Here is a 6,197-nt window from a genome sequence, read left to right on the forward strand (position 1 = left end):
AGCAGTACTGTCGCTACAGAGATTTTAATGGACTTGGAATTTCATTGGCTTAGGGAACTCCCGATGAGCAAAGTTCCTCTCCTAATACAGCCCAGTCACTTGTTTTGCAGCTTAGAGCTTTAAGAGACTTGCCTCGGGCACTAAGGAATTATGTGACCTGCCCAGTCACACAACCTGTATGTACAGGAGGCAGAATTTGAAGGCAGGTCTTCTTGACTCTAATGCCACCTAATATTACTATTATTATACGTTAGACTACAAAGGTTCTGTGATCTTGTCAGCATTAAGCATTGCCTCCTTAATGTAACCCATCCAGGCCTTACCTGTATGACTCATTTGTGTCTCACCATAAATTTGTCACAGCGGGGTCCACTCACTATACTTCGGGCCTTTCTGGAGTTCTTCCAGTTACATGGATACCTGTGGAGCATATGGGCTATCCACTGGTTATCTCTTGCTCATACTCTATGATTATCACATATGATAGTTCCATTAGTATTAGCTATACCAGGTTTCCCACCGCTGAGCTACACCCACACATTGGCAGCATCGAATGATGGAAAGAACACTGGATTTGTACATGGGACAAGCTCCAGTTCTCCCACTTACTAGCTTTGTGACCTTGGGCAAGTGTCCTGCAAGTTGAGGGTGAACTAGATGATCTGCACCGCAGTCATATTCTATGATTCTCAATTCACATTTATACAGTGTTGGTGGTTGTTTCCTTCATTCTCAAAGAGGACCAAAATGACAGTACTATGCTAGAGTCAAGTTACAGCGTGTCCAACTGTGGCTGATCAGACCAACAGCAGCTTGGAATGTTCTACCACGGGTCGGGCACAAATAGTCCACGTGAACATTTGGGGTGGATTCTCTAAATTTGTGCATCTTGCATTTCTTTTGAGCTGTTTCAATTCTGCTTTGCTCATGGACCACAGCACCTTCTCTGACGTGGGCACACCATGCTGAGCAGTCCTGTGCCAGTGTCTCCCATGTCACACAATCAATTCCAAAGTTCTTGAGACCTTGAGAGTGTCCTAGTATCTCTTCTTTTGACCACCATGTGAACACTTGCCCTGTGTGAGCTCTCCATAAAATAGTCTTTTTTGGCAAGCATACATTTTGCATTTGAACGTGGCCAGCCCATTGGAGTTGGGCTCTCTGAAGCAGAGTTTGAATGCTCGGCAGTTTAGTTTGAGAAAGGACCTCAGTGTCTGCTATGTGATCTTCAGAATCTTCCTAAGACAATTCAAATGGAAGTGATTCAATTTCCTGGCATGGTGCTGGTATACTGTCCAGGTTTCACAGGCATACAACAATGATGTCAGCACAACAGCTCTGTAGACCTTCAGTTTAGTGGTCAGTCTAATACCTCTTCTTTCTACACCTCTTCTTGGAGCCTCTCAAACACTGAACTAGTTCTGGCAATGCATGCGTCAACCTCATTATCAGTGTGTACATCCCTGGAAAGTGAACTTATCCACACCATTCAAAACTTCTCCATTTGCTGTAACCGATAGTTCCACGAATGGATGGTATGGCGGTGGCTGATGGAGCATCTGTGTTTTCTTTGTGCCAATTATTAGGCCAAAATTAGCACAAGCAGCAAAGAATCAATCCATACTTTGTTGCATCTCAGCTTCAGAGACCACCTTGACTAAACAATCATCTGCAAACAGAAAATCATGCACCAACACTCCCTCCACTTTGGTCTTGGCTTGTAGCCTTTTCAAGTTGAAGAATTTACACATTTGGTAGATCTGACCAAGGCCGTTGATACAGTCAGCCATGAGGGCTTATGGAAAATTATGTCAAAATTTAGTTGCCCGGAAAAGTTCATCAGGGGGCAGCTAGGTGGCGCAGTGGGGAGAGCACCAGTCCTGGTGTCAGGAGGATCTGAGTTCAAATCCAGCCTCAGACACATAACACTCATTAGCTGTGTGATTCTGGGCAAGTCACTTAACCCCAATTGCCTCATAAAAACAAACAAACAAAAAGTTCATCAGCATTGTGCATCAATTTCATGAAGGCATGCTTGCCTTCTTTCTGGATAATGGGCAATGCTCTTGTGCTTTCCCAGTTACCAATGGAGTGAAACAAGGCTGTAAGCAAGCATGATCTTTTCAGTCATGTTGTCAAATGCCTTCAATGAGGATGATCACAGCATCAAGGTCAGCTACCACACTGATGATTCTCAATTCCCATTTATATAGTATATCACATTTACAAAGGCTCTTATGGAGAAAGCTGGCCTCAGAGCCAGGAAGGCCTGAGTTTATGATTTTAAGTCCCACGTATCTTGACTGTGTGACCCTAGGTAAGTCACCTAAATCTCTGTGGGCTCTGGGTAGCTTTCTATGTTGCAGAGAAGGTGCAAACCTGCATTGATAGAAGCAGTTTCTTCATCCAAGAGTTCCCTATACCAATGAAATACCAGTTCTAGTCCCTATTCCGATCCTGTTTCATGTGACCACTACAATGCGCAGTACAGGGTAAGGATTATTAGTCTCATTCTACAGATGGGGAAACTGGCTCAGAAACTTGATCCAATCACATCTAAGCGGAAGATCCAGGACTGAAACCCAGATTTTCTGTCTAGTGCTTTTTCTATGCCCTACTGTTTGAATTTCTATTCTGGTATGCAGAACTACTGAGGAAAGATTAATTGGGTGGCAGACTATCAATGACAGTAACTCCCTACAAAATGTGACTATTCAAAGGGAATAAAAACTTCCATAAGCAAAAATAGCCCCAAATGACTGGAAACCAAGGAGTTTCTTGGGCTCTTTAGGTCCAATGCTGCCACCTGGGGCCAGTATTTAAACATGCAAGTAGAAATACAAATTAAGGAGAATTTCTAATCAAAATAGCTAACTACTTCCCTCAACCTAGAAAACATCTTTCAATTTCCTTCTTTTGTTTACATTCAACAAGTCTTTATTGCGGCCTATTATGTACAAAGCCCATTGCCAAGTAATAAAAGCCAAAGAGAGAAGGTACTGCATTCTGATTCTCATGGGGCATAAATTAGGACTAAAACATCTGGAAGTTCTAGACAAGAGGTGTTAGACCAGAGGTGTCAAACCCACAGCCTGCTACACTCCTGAGTGCTGCTAGAACCTGATTAAAATATAATTTGGAAATATTTAACAAAATAAATTTTTAAAATACATGTAACATATTTTAAAACTAAGTCAAGATGAGGCCTTCAGAGAGCCTTATTTAATGGCTTAGTGGCCCCTATGTCTACTTGAGTTTGACAACACTGGTCTAGCCAAAGCACCTAAATTGCCAAAAAGGCCAAATAATGACTGAATAATCTAGCTTTTCTTTCCACACATCTCCAGCCACAAGATAAAGATTCCTCTCTCTTCAGCTAGAGGTCCAGACTTTAGAGATTCATTTAAGTTTGTGGGTTGTATTGTTATTTACTCATTCTTTATTCTATAGCAAGTCATAGAATCATTGATGCACAGCAGGAAGAGACCGTAGATATCATCTATCCAACTATCCCATTTTATAGATGGGGAAGTTGAGGCCTGCACTTGCCCAATGTCATAAAGGCAGTGAGATAGCCAGAATTTGAACCCAATCCTCTTCATTTCAAATCTAGCATCATTTCCATTATGCCACACAATCAAATCAGCCCCACTTCAGGTTATCAAGTCAAATACAAAGTTACACTAATAAAGGCTTTAGTAATCCTTTTTTTTTTCCTTTGGCAAGGTTTAAAAAAACAATATCACAAATAAAATATCGTAAAAATTACATACAAAAAAAAAGACTTACAGCCTCTATTGATAAACTTTTGTTTACTCAGTTGGACCCTGATTATAATTGTCAAAATCTCTTTTCTTCTCAATAAGTGAATACTTATACTTGGGGGGGGGGTGCGGGGTTGGTCAGGTGGCTATAATTTACGGGGAGAGGGGTGCTGAAAATGCAGGGGAAGATATCAGGAAAGTCCAGAACAAGAGGGCATAATAATAAGAGCCTTTATAGCAATGATCAATTGCCTTCAAGTCCTGCAGGAACCCAACATGACTACAAAGGCACTTTGTTGCTGGTAATAGAAATGCAGTGTGAACATTAGATAAGGGAGGTAGAGGTCACCAGTAGGAATCTTTAGTGTAGGGAACAGATAGGAATAGCTGACAAAGATGCCAAGAAAGCACCAAGAGAGCCCAGTACCGTTGGGTGCTGTAGTTCAACACAAACATGGAAAAAGTAGAGATAAGGTTTGGTAGTTGGACCACTTGCAACTCACCCTTGGATCTGAGTCATTCTGCTGGATTTCCATTTTTGTCCTCTGCATTATTGCTTTGATTTCCACTAATTTCATTAGTGGTTATAGACTGACCACCCATTCTGGATGTTATGAGAAAGAAATGTAAGCAGAGGTTAAAACAGGTGAAAGCCAGAGTGCGGAGGGGAGAGAGAAGAGACAGGGAGAAAGAGTGAGAGTGAGAATGAGAAAGGGAGAGAGAGAGAGAGAGACAGAGAGAAATGAGAGAAAGAGAGAGAAATGAGAGAAAGAGAGAGAGAGAAGGATGAACACAGAGGATAAGTCTTCATTCAATGACATACTTTAAGTAATTTCAAGAACAAAATTTTATTCTTTGCCAGGGACAATTAAACAAATAAAAGATTAAGTCTCAAGTTTCTTTGTAAACTTCTCCCTTTATCTACAACCAGGATACAAAAAGAAAAACAGCATATTCAATCATTTATATGTGTTCTTTATCCAACATTTTGAATCCTTCCTAAACAAAACATCAGACCCCAGGAAATTCATAATTTCATAATTCAGCCTTGCAGCATAGGGAAGAAAGGAAGATGTACTTTACACTAATAGAATGTCTTACACTTGAAAGTTGTGGTGTAAGGCACCAAGGAAAAAAATATTTGAAAAACAAATTTCTAGGTAAAATGCAGGATTTATGTAGCAAAGATCAATGATACACGGTGGATGAAACCCCTTACCTGCCTGCTGCTACCAGCACTGGCTGTCCCCAGTGGACCTGGGGATAGTGAGTACTAGAGGATAGGAACCAGGAAGGAAAAAAAAAAGGATTTGAGAATAGGATGGTAGAACAGTCTTAGGCTGCCATCCAAAGGGTAAAAGAGACCAGTAACTCTCCCCACCCCCCCTTTATGAGTAGCCTCATTTAAACAAATAGTATAAATTCAGTTCCCCCTTGGGGAGGTCTTCACATAGGATTGCATTGATAAAAAACTTCCAAAGTTGTTGCAAAATACCATTGTAGTCAACAGGTTCAATATTAAACTTTCCAAGTAATTGAATCAAGGGGCTATTTCCCTAGTTCTTGCCCAGACAATGGTAGAGGTGTTAATATGCAGGAACATGGCAAGCAGTGGGAAGCTGGAGGAATAAGAAAGCACAGGTCTAGGTAACTGTCCCCAGAATAATCAAAACCTCACTGCATTTGAAGAGGTTGCTCCTATTATGTTTGAAGCAGTCAGCATCACAGGGAATTAATGCAATCACTCAGTCTTCCAGCTAACCCTACCCCATCCCCACACCTGGCCCTAATGAGCTTTGAGTCAGAGCAACCTATCTGCTGCTGGCATCTCCCAGTTCCCAAGAGCATGTCAATAACCCCTTGCAAAATTTATATGCAACCTAAATATGCTATTAGAATGCCCAAGGAAGAGTTGGATTCTGCCCAACAAGAGATGCCACTTCCTTCAGGCCCTTATAAAACACCTGTGTATTATTAAGTCTCACTTTGCCATAAGCAATTCTCAGCTGACAGTGTTTGAATGGTGGGAAAAGGCTCCACGTGAGTCTGGGAGATCAGAGTAGATCCAGTCACACTTCATTCCTTCCTATTGTACTCTCCCCTTCCAAAGAAAAAGTTCAAGACTACACTAAGCAAAGGGAACAGCTGAAACAATACTCCAGAGTTTGGACAGCAGAGGGATTTGGATCTGGACTATTAACAGCACCAATTTTCTTCTTCCTTCTGTCCATGATAAAGTCTAGTCAAATGCCCCTTCCATCCCCTCTTCTCCCCAAAGGTAGAGAACATCACCTCATCAGGGGGCAGAGAAAAACCTGAAGACCCACTGTTTGGATTAGGAAGCAAATTCAAGAGCTGACCCTAGGTCTTTGGAATGGGGGAGTCCAAGAACCTGAAGTTCTGGTCATTTTGGCCTGGCAGCCATTTCATCAC

Source organism: Vombatus ursinus, unplaced genomic scaffold (assembly GCF_900497805.2).
Source record: "Vombatus ursinus unplaced genomic scaffold, bare-nosed wombat genome assembly UNPS02014770.1, whole genome shotgun sequence".
Taxonomy (NCBI): domain Eukaryota; kingdom Metazoa; phylum Chordata; class Mammalia; order Diprotodontia; family Vombatidae; genus Vombatus; species Vombatus ursinus.